This window comes from Coffea arabica, chromosome 4c (genome assembly GCF_036785885.1).
Source record: "Coffea arabica cultivar ET-39 chromosome 4c, Coffea Arabica ET-39 HiFi, whole genome shotgun sequence".
In the NCBI taxonomy this organism is placed as follows: Eukaryota; Viridiplantae; Streptophyta; class Magnoliopsida; order Gentianales; family Rubiaceae; genus Coffea; species Coffea arabica.
In genome coordinates, this window is record NC_092316.1 from 48,351,234 (window position 1) to 48,366,715 (window position 15,482).

The window sequence follows — 15,482 nt, forward strand, 5'->3', positions numbered from 1 at the left end:
CTAATTTCGACTTCCTAAATTGACCCTACCTTTTGTATTGGAAATCGCGCAAACGGACACCTCTGCGAAGTTAACGACTAAATCTAACAGAATGGGCTCGAGTCTACCTTTTATATAGTTTGATGGCCAAAACCAGACTTTTAATAGTTGAGTGACCAAAACTCGACGATGGCAAAAGTTTAGTGGCCACTGGGATAATTTGCTCATTTTCAATTTTCCCATGTACATGTGAAAGAGCATGCATGTCCTTTTTGTCACCTCTTTCTTCGGCAGCCACCTCTTAATGGCTCTGGTATCCATTTTTGGATTTTTTCACTTGAACCTGCAAAAATCGCAATTTTGCTGATAGGGGTGAGTATCAAAATCAAATTGGATAATTTAGGAGGAAAATTAGGTATTTTCAATAATTCACTTTCCCGGTATGTCAACTTAATTTGTTTTCCAATTCAATAATTCACCGAAGTTAAAAAAAAGGAAGAAAATAAAAAATGAGTGATACCCTCATAATCGAAGGAGATACTTTTCTATTCAATGGCTTGTGAATCTTTAGGTACTATTGTATTCAATGTTTATTCAATTACTCTTTTTCCGCAAATGCAATATAGGGGTTAGGTACACAAATGTGTTATGATTTCGTAAATAATTTGTCTTTGAAGATAACAAAACTACTAAAATTAATTATAATATCAACCATAATGTTAGGACTTAATTACCACAACCCGATAAAAGAAACAAATGTGCTATTGAAGAATAGCACAATTAATGCATATATACAATTGTGTCATTCTTCAAGCAAATTAAACGGCATTGCTTCATCAAACAGATGGAAAGTGATTGAAGGTAATCAACCGGGCGTGTCTGATAGAGAATTTTAATTTATCGGTATAGACAACTAAAGAACAATCTAAATCATACACACTTATGAACTGACTATCCTCACATCTTTTTTATTTCAGCTTTTGCACAAGTATAATTAATTCTCTATCACACTTCTTCATTCTAGGAAAGTGTAAGGAATGTATCATGAAACATGTATCTAGTAAGCCAAATATTATTCATTCTAAGCATAAAGTGTTTCTCTAAATAGTAGCACATTCTCCTAGAGAATGCTTCTAATTTTTGCCTTTTTTTTTGGGAAGAAGGGGGGGAGAATATATTTCTATCCAACAATAACATCAAGATCAATAGAAAACAATAGTCCCTTATTCAAAGTAGAATGCAAGAGATAACAAATCAAATTTAGTACTCCATCTATTACCTCTGGCACTTCATCTTCTCTTTTGTAGAATGAAAAGCATTACAACCCACACCATATTTTTCTTTATTTATTGCTTTATCCTTATACTTGCCTTATCATAATCCCTTCTCCACAAATTCTTCACTGTAAATGGCTCCTCCTTCGCCCGTTCGAATTCTTTTGCTCGGCTCTTTCTTAGGAACTTGCAGAAAAACCTTACCTCCATTCTTAAAATTTCAAGTGCTTGCAATTATATTATTAATGAGATAAATGTTTCAGTTGCTCTTTCGAGAATTGGACCAAACAAGAACTTCATGAATCCATCGTCCAGTTCAAAATTCATAGAAAGAATAAACTTCACCCACTTTTTTTCAATTTAACCAACTTATCCATTTTTTGCTTCTTGTGAAGTCCAGAGCTCTCAGCTTTGTTAGAGTTTTTTATTCTCTTCATCTCAATTTTGTGGATTAGACAGTGAAGGTTGGATGATAATGTGGGCATGCATGATGGTGTAGGTTCAATTAGTCCACTCAATCGATGGTGCAAAACATAGCTACTGATGATGCCACATTCAAAACCAACCTCAATGGCTTAAATGAATTCTCCATGTCAATTCATGAAGCGAACTTAGGAGTATGTTGATACATAAGGTTGCTTCGGTTGATTGGAGGATAGGAGAGGACAACAGAGAATATGCTGATGTTGAATGAGAAGATGAATAAATATAAATAAAATAAAATAAAAGATGATGGATGGATGCTTACCAAAAAATGATGAAAAGGAACAATGGCTGTGTGAATCTAATGGGTCTTGGGATATGGAGCAGAGATAAAGTTCTAAGGATAATTTTGGAATCCAAATATAAAAAGACCTACAATTGAGTGCCTAAGACTATTGTTGGAATGATAATAATATCATTTGTCTTAAAGTTTCTCTTGTATGGTGGAAAATGCAAAACAAATGCAAGAGATAATTTCCACAAACCATCCATAATCTAGAAGACATGATCGAAAATTTCATTGCATCTAAGTTGCGCGGTTTGCTACATTACCCATTATCTTCAGTTCTAAGGCAAAATGAAAATTTAGAGAAAAAAGAAACCATACCATAAAAATAGAGAAGAGCATGTCTATGGGTCATGTATCCATTTAATTTTGTCTGCGATCTGACAACTAGATAAATTAAGTATTCCATGATCACATCCATTAAACTCAAAATAAATCGACTTCTTGATAATACAAGCCTAAGGTTCCAAATTGAGCTTTTTTATTAGGGATGGCAACTAGTCGAATAGAGTTCAAATACTACTGTATTCGAGCTCGAGTTTGAACTGTATTATCCAAGTTCGAACTCAAGTTCAACCTCAACAAATCTTCAATTTTGATACTTAATCTCAACCTAGTCAAATTTTTTATTTCAAAACTCGAACTCAACTTGTGTAAAATATAGGGAGCTGAAGTTCAAATTCGAACTCGCTTAAGAAGCAAATTGAGATGGAACTCGCACTTGAACTTCAGGCGAGTAGCTCGCAAGCAGTTCGCTTATTTGCCACCCCTATTTTTGATCCCTCTAGAATTTTTAGTGCACCAATTGACTACCAAAATTCTTGTCACGAGATACCCATCTCTATCTCTGCAAAAGACATAATCTAGCTGGCACAAAATGTAAATTATACATACCTTATTTTATATTTTTCATTATTGAATTAGATGAATACATATAGGCCCCATAAAACGAATAAGCCTAATATCACAACTATCAACAAAAACAAAAAACTTGTGACCCGTTTCTAATAGCCCACCTCATTGTCGAATGAACTCTTTTATTGTATTGGTCATAGTTATTAAACCCGGCCCGGCCTGGCGGTTCGACCGGTCAACCCGGCGAACCGGCCCGGTTCTTCAATTGGATTGTTTCTGCATATGAATCGTTGACTTTTTAACGGACCGACGGTTCAACCGGATTAAACCGGAAACCCGGCCGGTTTTGTGGGCAGACCGGGTTTGAGGAAAAAATGTTTGTCCAAGCCTTTGCTTGGATGCGAACTTCAGACCTTCGGTATTGTTTATGCGTAGCTCACCACCAGGACACTTTGTCACTTGTTCATTAATGGCCATTCTTATGTTATATGAATGTTTTGTTAATTTCACCTTTATTTTTTTAAACTCTCCAAAACAAATGTATTTGGAATCTTTTAATAAAACTTATGACCCTTATATTCTATAAATTATAAAATAGATTTCAAAAATAACATATTACATAATTTATTTTAAAGACAAATATTGTTTTTTAAATATTTTTTGCATTTAAAATTTGTAAATAACCTAGATAATTACAATAAACATCTACACTTGAAGTTTGGTGGATTCCTAATTAAATTTATGTTTTGCTGATTCTTATATGAATTAAATATTCTATAGCACATTAAATTAAATGAATATTTGTTATGACATTATTTATTACAATTTATCTCATATATCCTATATCAAAATTTATAAAATATACTATTTAAATATATGTAGTGACCCACTGGTTCAACCACTCACCCACCGGTTGAACCAGTGACCCGTTGACCCACCTCCTTCGCCGGTCTCCTCTCCAGGCCGAGTTTAATAACTATGGTATTGGTAGCTCCTTGTGACCCTAGACCAATGTCATTTAAGACTCCCTTGTAAAAGGACAACAAGATATCAATAATCAAACTAAAACAAATAATACTGTAAGCGAATTTGTATATATATCCCTTGAATTAAAAAATGGAAAAATTTGAAAACACTTGTTGAATGTGAAAAATGTCTCTTATTTTGGTACATAAATAAAGTGGAAACACGACATTAACAATTTTGAGAAAGTAACATTTATTTGATTTCAGTGGGAGAAAAGCAAATGAGCAATCATTTATGTAAATGAAAGTTTTTGTTAGTTTACGTGAGGAAGAATGAAGGTAGAAAGTGGAAAGGTAAAATCATGAGCTTTGTGTATGCGTATCGATGAAGTATAGGCTTTAATGCATGTAGTGTATTTATGAAGCATGGGTTTTAAGTTTAACCGCATGTTGTCTGCATATTGAGTTTGAACTTTAATGTTCAGGATTAATTTTAATGTTTTATTCTTGAAATTCAAATTTAGAAGGGAAACTTCGAATTTTTGGTATAAATTTAGAGTGAACTCAAGTAGTGCTTATTTTATTTTTCGCAGATCTGGTAAATAATAGAAATTATCAGAGAATAAAAATTTCTACGGCTATATTTGCTATAATTGGAGTTGTTAACAAAACTCGCACGCTCTCATTTTGAAAACCTAGCTCAAGTTAGGATGACTTGTTAGAATGAACACATGTAAATGCATTTAAATTACCTTGAAATTTCCATTTAAAGGTACAAACTCAAATTCATTTATTCCTTTCTATATTTATACACTTTTTCTATTTGAATTTAATTTTTAAAGAATTCACTTAAAACCACATTTAACGAGTGCTCAAGAGATGCTTCCTCTTAGATAAAGGTTTACATAATTTACAGTGTTTCTTTTTAATCATTGTCCAGTTTTAATGGAAATTTGTGTTACTTTATTTTCTTCTGCAATGATTCCGATCTATTTTTTTTTTTTTTATCCCCAATCCAGTTTTTTTTTGGGTCAGGTATCCCGGTCATTACCAGACTAATCCCCTGGACTGTTGTACAGAGCCCCGCCCAAATTGCACTTTTTTTCAAGTCAAGTTTCACTTCTTTTTTTTCTGTCGACGGAGTGGGTGTCCGGGTCAAGTTCGTAAAGGCGGCTCGACTAATCCCACTTCGGCCCGACCCAGCGCCCCCACCAGATCTAGCACCTTAGATGCATGGAGAAGCCGATGGTGCTGCGGAGGTTCGACCTCAGGACCTGACGATCCCGAGGAAGAGGCGCCAACCACCAGCCCATTCACGTGGGGCTTCAAGTCAAGTTTCACAAAGGCCCAAATTATTAAAAAAAAAAAAAAAAAAAAAAGGTTAAGGACGTTAGCTGCATTGTCCTCCTCCTTAACCCTTTTCATCCATCCAGCTAGCAAAAGGGACGGTTACAAAAGACGCGTTATCACTCCGCCATCCAACAGCATCATCATCCTGAAAAAGTCCCGAAAACCAGAACCATCCTTTTCTCCCTTGGAATACAGGAGCTAGGGACCTCCTACGCCATTTCTCCAACCCGCGACTCACCAACTAGCAAAAATCTCAATGCCATCTGGCAATCATCATCCCCAATGCTCTCACAAAAAACCATGAATATCCATCGTCTTCAAGAATTTCAACCGCCCTAAACACCATGATCATTAGCTTCAAACTTACCATATCCAAACCCAAGCTCCTCCAAATTCGACGAGGGAACATTAAAGGGAGAAAAAAAGGACAGAAGAAAAAACCGCAGGGTCGAGTTGCAGGGAAGCAATGTTGCCGGAATCCACCACCACCGTCACCTTTTGAAAGCTCCTTGAAGCACTCTGTAAAGGCACTTAACCCTTGCTTCTCTATTTATCTACTATTATGATGAAAAAATTGTGTGTTAATTGGTTTTCGTGTAGTATAATCTCTTTCCTTCTGGGTTGGTTTTGGTTGGAATTGGAAGCCTGATCACGTTTAAATTTGATGGAAAAAATGATTGATCTTTATGTTCTTGAGTTTGTGAGAAATCATGTTCCAAATTGAGCTCGAATCCAACCTATTTACATCCAAATCCAATTTATTTACATCAAACTCCGACTTTTAAATACCTTAAATGATGTACATCGAACTACTGCTGATTTATGTCAAGAGCAAACTTGCACCAAATTGTGCGGGCACAACTTATGAGGCCTGGATCCACATGATAATGCGGAAAACATGTGTTTTTACCGAGTATTTATGAGGAGAGAGAGAGAGACAGAGAGTTTGTGTGTGTGTGTGTGAAACTGCACAGGCGTGTTAATTTTGGATAACCATTACTGCATGAGTTCAAGAGTCTGAATCAGATGACCAAATTACTTTTTTTTTTTTTTTTTATAAAGGAAACCATTAAGAAATGATTAGGCATAGATCTCGACCTGTTATTAAAAATTTTCAAAATGTACATGGTAGGGAAGTTATACCTCTCAATTTAGATTAGGACTAAATTACCTTTACATTCTACATAAATGAACTTTGGATTAATATTGTTTTGTAAAATTAATATTGACAAAAAGATGACCAAATTATATTATATGCTATATATAAATGAATTTTTTGTGCTAATTTATTAAATTTTTGTTTACTTAATTATTTTTTTAATGAAGTTTAATATTGGATGAGAAAAAGAATAGGGACATTTGAAAGTGGGAAGAGAATAAGAGGGAGATAGAAAGGCGTTCCAATTTTATTAGATGTTCTCGAGATGATAGAGAGATGTAATACATTAAAAGAAAAAAGGTCATCTAATCTTTAGGTAGTTCAGTAATAATGTTGAAATTTGAAGGTAATTTTTTTCTCATCAAAAAATAGGCTAGCTATAATCAAAATCCAAAAGCACCTCAAGACATATTTTTTATTTTCAACTTTTTTAGATCTAAAAAATCTAAAATTAGGTTTTGAAAACATAGCCACATAACTTTTCAAAAATCAAAACCTAAAATCAATTGTACAGAATCAGTTGAAAACAAGGCCAATAAATTAAGAGATGAAACTTTTATTTATAGTTTGAGTAAATTTTATACTAACAATGCATATACTATTATGGTTAGATATATGATACATATGTAAAATTTAGATTTCAAATTGAAATATAGATTAATTGTCATGCATCTAACCCTAAAAGTGCATAAATTAATTCTTATAGTTTTACATGCACATTATTAGTGGCTTTAGGAGGATTTCTTTTTTTTTTCTTTTTTCTTTTTTTTTTATTTCAAATTTGTAGTCTTTTATTGATGAGAATAAAAGTTACACTCAAAGAAACATCATTTTGAAGTACAGGATTGGATTATAAAGACAACAAATGAACCAGAAATGTTTGGTGCTTAGTTGAAAGGCAAAATATCTCAAATTCTCCTTTATCCTCAGCCCTTCATACGCTTAATTTTCCGAATTGAAGGCATCCCTAATCTGTCAAGGCGAATTGCTCCACGGGCCATAATTGGAAACAAGTGGAAGGAGTCGTATAACTTGAGTTGATGCTCTGGATGAGAGACGCCCACATTGGACAATGCATCAGCGACTGTGTTAGCTTCTCTATAACAATGTGAAAAGCGATCAGGATCTTCCACGAATTGCCAAATCTGCCTAATCTCTCGTCGAATCTTCCAAGGGCAGTGAATACGTTTCTGAAGAATTCCAATTAATACCAAAGAATCCGATTGAATATAGAGATTCTCAAAACCCCTATGTATGCATGTTTGAATGCCAATAAGAAGAGCCCGGGCCTCTGCACTTAGACATGTAGTTTCTCCAAGATATGCCGAAAAACCAATCAAAGGAATACCATGTGAATCCCGAAGAACCCCACCTCCTCCACCCAGTCCTGGATTACCCTTAGAACAGCCATCGGTATTTAGAGTAAACCGACCAGTTTCCTTTGGTTCCCAACGAACAAGTTTGTACGTGACATAAGTGTGAGATGAATACGGCCAATCATACAAATGGTAGAATGAATGAGCCTTGAAAACTTGTTTGAAATGAATTTCCACAATGGTCTGGATTTCCAAGGAAATGGCAAGACAAATGGCGGGAGATCTCATATGGACATCCTCAAATAATGCTTTATTTCTTGCTTTCCAAATTTGCCAACATACTATACTGGGAAGAATGCGTCCAATGAGTCGCTGTATCTCTGAATCATATGAGTGCAACCACCAACCCACTATACAGGAGCGTAAAGAAGAGCCTGGAAAAGTCAATCCACATGAAGCTCCAAAATAATTCCAAACTGTTGAAGCTATATGGCCTTTGGAAAATAAATGTTCAATTGACTCCTCAGATGCGGAATCGCAGCAGAAACACTTTGATGGTAAATGTAAACCAAGTTTACGTAACCTATCCGGTAAAGGCAGCCTGTGCAGCAACAATCTTAACATGAAGAATGAAATTTTGAGTGGAATCTGAGGATACCAAATGCTATCAAAAACCATAGACTTGTTTCGTGCTTGCCTAATATCCCGAAATGCCGAAGCTAGAGAGAAGATTCCAGATGTTGTGGACATCCAAAAGACTTCAACTTCACCCCAGTCTTCCGGGACTGGATGCTCTAAAATGGAGGGAACCAGATCCGTCGGCAATGTCTGATATAATCTACTCACTTCCCAGTGTCCATTGATGATAAAATCACCAAACGACAAATTAGAGACAACTGTCGTACGGAGAAACAAGGCACCCCCTCCCAACCAATTGTCGTACCAAAAATGACAAGCTCCATTCTTGATATCCCATAGCATAGATAGCTCCACTTGTCGACTTACATTGACCATCCTTCTCCAGATTGCGGAGTCCAATGACCTGATTTCAACCTGACAAGGATGTAGTAGTCTACAGTACTTAGCTTTCATGAATGAAACCCACAACGAGCATCCCTTTATGAAGTTCCACCAAAGCTTGAATGAGAATGCTGTGTAGATGTCCTGTAACCTCCGGAAACCAACTCCTCCCTCATCTACCGGATAGCACATCTGAGACCACCGTATCCAGTGAAATTTTGACTCCTCAGAGGATGACCCCCATAGGAAGGTCGAGAAGGCTTTTTCTATAGTTCTAAAAACCTTACCCGGGATAACCGCTGCTGACAACAGGTGTACTGGCATCGTTGCCAACACATGTTTGATTAGAACTATTTTGCCTCCAAGAGAAAGCATCCTTGATTTCCATGACCTTATTCTCCCTAGGATAGATTGGCAAACTTCCCCAAAATATGATGATTTACATCTGCCAAAATAGAGGGGAAATCCCAAATAACGTATCGGAAATGGTTGATAAATAAATTTGGTGATACGTTCAATCACCCTTCTTCTTGCCGGTGGTATCGAGGGATGTACTAAGTAACAACTTTTTAGCACATTTATCAATTGTCCAGAACACCTTTGATACGCATCTAGCACCTGCATGATAAGCTTTAGAGAATAAGAAGATCCATTTGTAAAAATTAGAATATCATCCGCAAAAGCCAAATGAGTTATAGTAGGACATGCAAAGGGGACTTTGAAACCCACAAACCCCGATTGCATGGCAAGATTATTTAATCCTCTAGATAACACCTCAGCTCCTATAATGAATAAAGCAGGCGATAATGGATCACCCTGACGTAGGCCTCGTGTAGATTTAAAGAAACCATGCGATGCCCCATTTATAATGATAGAAAACCAGACATTGGAGATCAAGCGCCAAACCAAATCAATGAATCTTTCTCCAAAGCCAAATTTCCTGAGAACACCAATGATATGATCCCATGTCACTCGGTCATATGCCTTAGACATATCCAACTTCATGACCACATTACCACCCCTAGTCTTTTTCCCAATACCCGACACAACCTCCTGTGCTAGCAAAAAGTTGTCTGTTATATTACGGCCCTTCACAAAGCCTGTCTGCTGGGGCGAAATAATTTTGGGCAATAGAGAAGCCAGTCTATCAGCTAAGATCCTGGATAACAACTTATTGAAGAAGTTACATAGACTGATTGGCCTATAATGAGAAAAGTCCTGAGGATTTGGCTTTTTTGGAATTAATACAATTGAGGTAGAGGTGATAAATTGAGGCAAATGTGCTTTAGGAGGATTTGGCTTTAAGAGGATTTCATTACAAATGTGCTTAATAGAAAAAGAATTACTAGTGTTTAGATAGGAGATTATTTGAATTATTATTAATAATAATTATTGAAACAGATTTTGTAATATGATGTATGTGAGATAAAAAGGCAATGAAAAGATAAAAAAAAATTGATTAAAAATTGTGCTTGTAAAATAAGAAAAACATATTTAGAATAATTTTACTATTCAAACACACTGCCTTAAAATATAAAGAATAAAGAGTTTCTTCTACCGTATTTGAACCCCTATTTTTTGTTCTCTATCATTTCAAATCTCCGAACAACTTCTTCTTGGCCATCTCTTTTTTTTTTTTTAAATGTTTCATCAACTGACACTGCTACCATTGACTTGGAGCTTTCTCCAATCTTCTCTCTCAATTCTCTATGCTGCCAGCACCACCTGGCCCTTGGCCCAAATTTCATAGCACCATAAATCAAAAAGCCTTCCCAAATCACATCTATTACTTTTCCTTGTGACCCTTCTTGACAGCTACACAAGCTACCTCAAGAACTTGACAAAAATCAACTAGGGCTTAGGAGTGCATTCTAATAGAGTTGAGCTTGTCAAGCTTTTAGAAGTCGAGCTCAACTTCAATTTATCTTACTTGAGCTTGAGCTTAATGCAGTCTAACCAAGCTCAATTAAGCCTATTCGAGTCTAGTTGAACTTATCTAATAAAAATTAATATTTTACATATAATTTTAAATAAAAAATATAATCGACATTTCATAATAATAAATATAAAAAATAATGTGTATGTGTGTATAAACATATGTATGTACGTACGTATTAAAAGCTTGATTAGGCTCGTTGTTCCTACGAGCTTAAGAATATAATACTCGAGATTGACTCGTAAGTATTTTCGAATAGCTCAAATTCGAGTCGAACTCGATCAATGTTAAGCTCAAGTTGAGTAGTTGACCGAGCTGCTTGTGAGCTTGAGTCATGTAGTTTGGTGAACTTGTACTCTTGTAGCCCTACTAGAGCTTAAGTGTTACGATGTTGTTCCAGAATAATTCTTCTCTTTGTCGTTAACTCTGTACCTTCAACCAAACAAACTCCCTCCCTACCGTCTCTTCCTATATTGACCAAGGATCTAAAAGTTGGTTTAATTTATGATGCAGATAACATCAGATTGTTAAGGTTGTGATGTACGTATGGATGAGATTTTTTATTGTTTTTAGAAGTTTAATTTGGGTGCTTGTATTTTGATTTTTATCATTAATTTTTTATAAGCAATTGTTTGTTAAAGCTAGTAAGGTAGTAATAACAGTCAATGACGAACCCATGATTTTAATTTGGGGGGCAAATGATCAATGATATAATAGCAAAAAAAAAAATCGACAGCAAATAAAGCATACTAAATATGAAATGAAAGTTCAATATATATTAATTAAGAATAAGAAACTTTTTAAAAAAAATAAAGGCAAAGTATAAAGAAAAACGTGAAAATTAAGCTATGTGCTATTCTATTTACTATCAATATGAAGCATTCATTACTATGGTTGAAACTTCTTCAATTGGTATGATAGTTGATTTTTTTTATTGTTTGTTTTTTATTTCCTATGTAACATGTACAGTGTGACCTTAGTTGCTATTTTAAAGTTAGAGTAATAAAAGAAACTAAACAGTTGGTTTGTTATAAGAAATTTGGTTAAAAGAAACTTACTCCCTCCGTCCCACTTTGTTAGTCTTGTTTTCCTTTTTCGTCCGTTCCAGATTGTAGTCCATTTTTTCATTAAGAAATGTAGTAATCTTTCAAATTGTCTAAAATACCCTTATTAAATATCTTGTTATTAATACATTGCTATTAAATACTAACCCACTATATTGAATACATTGAGTTTTTCCAATACTAACCCATTAGCTGTAACTGATATTAATTGGCACTCTTCGTGATTAGCATAAGGGTATTTTAGGCAATTATTAATCTAAATTTATGTTTCCAACCAAATTAATTACACTTTCTTAATCTGTGTGAAAAAAAATCAAAACTAACAAAACGGGACGGAGGGAGTAATATTTTTGTAATTGTTCAAAAGAAACTAAACAGTTGAACCTCCCTTATTATTGCTTTCACTCAACTAGCATTTATGATAGTTTTGACTTTAAAATTTACCTTTTACGTTTCTTGTTGATGTTCTTTACCATTAAACAAAAGATAGTTCTTAAAACAAAAAGTTTTAATTCTCTCCTAAAAGGAAGAAAAAAATTAGGAAAGAGAGATTTATTTATGGGAATAGAAGACCTATATTACTTTCACCAACCAAAGTAAGAGACTAAGAGGTATGTAATATGTACCTATTCCTATAATAAAATAAATTAAAATAAAAAAACCATACACTCATCAAAGCTTTGAATTCGGTGATCTTCCGACTTCTATATTCATGAATATGAAGCAATAAAATCAAGACATTAACTCAATGCCAAGTTTATAGATAAAAAGAAATAAAAAAGGTAATTAAATCTACATTTAAAAATACAAGCTCTTAATCATTAGATAAAAGGAAAAATTGATGAAGTTCTACACACAATATTAAGTGTCCTCAATGCTTTTCAAACAAAAACTTTGATGAGAAGAAATTGTAACCCATCTTTTTTAAAAAAAAATTAATTACTTGTGTCATTGTAAGGGCATTTTGGATTACATTGAAGTGAATTTAGGCCAAAACTGGTTGATTTCTCCTCATAATTAAAAGTTGGGGAGGTTTTTTATGTTTTTCTACAAACAAGAGGGGAGGTTCCTATAATTCTAAAAGCAATAGTTGAGGTCCCTAACTTTTTCTAAAACTAGAGGGATGGTTAGTGTAATTTACCTTTTAAAAAAAAACTTGGAACATTAGCAGGTTGGGGTTGTATATACGATTTCTAATTTGTTATAAGAAAATCTATGGAGGGGTGTTTTAGGATATACATTGGTTTCTTTGGTGCAGTAAGTAACTTGTCACCAGAAATATCAAAATTGGTGGTACAAGTGTTATTTTTGAAACTTGAGGAGAGGGCCCTGTAATTGTGATAAACTCTGGGTGAGGTATGTGAAATTATCTCATTTCATTATCCACCAAACTTCATAAAATAAGCACTGAATTTACTGATTTTGAGTAGTTCATAGATTATCAAACACCTTGTAGTCTGTTCTCTGAATAATAAACGAGTCCTTTTTTCTCTTTTCCAATTTGAGGGAGATCCTATACAAAGATAAAAAGGAGTTTGTAGTTTGCTGTTCACAAGTTATCATATGCCTCCTGTATGGGTAATTAAGTAATTCCACATGTTGTCATCAAATTGACTATGCGAGTTGTAGAAGAATGAAATGCAGGGACATGAAAAAGTGACCATTTGTCCCGTTATTTAGTCATCGAGCATCGTGTTATTGCATTATTAACTATCGATATTGTGATACATGACCAAATTTAATCGTTTCCTGCCTGTTACAAGCATAACTGCAATATGATTCTAATTCTTTGGTTTCTTGTGCTTTAGTATGCAACTATTATTGTTCATCATTCTGCTGCTTCGTCTATTCGGCTTCCCATTTTGCTCTGGCTATTTGAGGAGGTATGCTTGTTCTTCTCCTACTTAATTTGTTTTTTTGATGAGTTCATTTGTAAAATTATTTTCTTGTTATTGTTTACAAATGTGCTATTTCCTTTTTATTATGTGAGTTATAATCACTGTGTATTGGTCCAACAATTGTTTCTGTTAAATTGTTTAAATCTCTCTTCTTCTAGAAGCTTGCTTTATTTTGAGCTCAAGATATCTATGTTTGGAAATTGATTTATCAAGGTACAAAATTTTGTGAAAATTGATTAGTAACTCTGTTTTGATTGACGCTAATGAATATGATTATGTATTTCGGACTAAGCGTAGAGCTCTTCTCCGTTGCATTGAAGAGAACTTGTCTCTATTACATCCTAATAAAATTAATTTGGCAATTTTTTCAAACGTCAACACTGTTCGTAACAAAATTCATCACCTGGGTTAATCATATCATACATAAATTTTGTATGAAGCTGACCAAGTTTTGCAGTTTGATTGATCACTACAAATTTTATTAAAAATTTGACCCATTTTTCAATGTTCAAATATTTCGTGTAATGAAATGCCAAAATAATCTCAAACGAATATTATTTTTTAGTATGTTGATCTAGAGATCAAAAGAAAAGCAGAAACATAATTGGATGATTTTCTACTATTATAGTACTTTAAAAGTAAATAAATGGATAGGTCAATGTACAGAAATCTAATAGATAGTGTAAGAACGAGCATTCCTTCTTTTCTTACATGACTCTAGTACTCAGCGATGCAACTTATGAGACCATTTTATGCTAAATGTTTCTGTTCTAGGCGGGCGCACTATCTAGAAGGATTCACTACGGAAAATTTGTAGTTGAAGTAAAATTCAAGATACCCCTTGAAGAATTATTGCTAACATTTCATGCCAAAGTAATTGTACACACTATGGTTGCTTTACCAACAGTTAGAATCTGTGTGAAATTGCAACGGTTGAAAGTAATACTTTATTTTGTGTTATGGTGTGGTTATGTTAATCTTTATCCATACGCTTGTTTTATTTTCTGTTCTTATTTTCTATTCATCTATAGACTAACTTTCTATTCTACTTAGTAATTTTTTTTTAAATTGAGTGCATTATAATTCTTTAGTACACAAGTTTAATTTCCAGTAACTTCCATTACTTCTCATACCTTTCCTTTCTTCCACATTCGTCATAACTAAACATTAGCAATTTGGTAATTGCCGTCACCGCACAGTTACCAACTCTCCCCCAAGTTTTACTCCAAAAAAGACTTTTTTTTCCAATCAAATTAATAACAAAAAGCAATTGCGACTTCACTTCAAATTGATAACAAAAGCCCAAAGTGCCTTGCCCTAAACTTTTGTTTCACAAAACCATTTGTTTTTGTCGAGAATATAATTATATATTGCTCCCTAATAATTAGGGGTTATTAGTAATTCATTCGATGTATCCGTACCAAGTACAGATTGCTTCCTTATAATTAATAGTCAGATGTATGCAAAAAGTTAAAAAATAATTATGCCCTCATAGTAGGAAAATTGTCTAATGATCATAGCTTCTTCTTCTTCTTCTTTTCTCCCCTATTATGTTTAGATTTCAATTTTCTTACACCTCCATTCTTATATGCATTTTGACAACAATCTGCTAAAGAATTTCTTTATCCTAGTAGATTTTTGTTATATATATATATATATATATATTTAATTATCATAAATTATCAAAACAAATTACAAAGCATACATTCTTATAAAAAAAAATTTTTAAGTAGTTTGTATTGCAATCAACAAAGTTATGCATTATGTTTTTAACAGAATGCTGAAGATGCATCTTCAACATCTTAACAATTAATGTTTACTATTTTGAATACAAGTCATCTGATATATATACTAATACTTGTTGGGGAAATCGGGTAATTTCCCACTCAAAATATAA

At 33.9% G+C, this 15,482-nt stretch overlaps 1 long non-coding RNA gene across 1 annotated transcript; it reads left to right on the forward strand.

Annotated features, from left to right (window-relative positions):
- Positions 1-5,265: 5,265 nt before the first annotated feature.
- Positions 5,266-14,477, forward strand: LOC113739246 (uncharacterized). Its single transcript, XR_011812819.1, has 3 exons — positions 5,266-5,713; positions 13,496-13,570; positions 14,360-14,477. It is a non-coding gene; the product is annotated as an uncharacterized lncRNA (long non-coding RNA).
- The last annotated feature ends 1,005 nt before the right edge of the window (positions 14,478-15,482 follow it).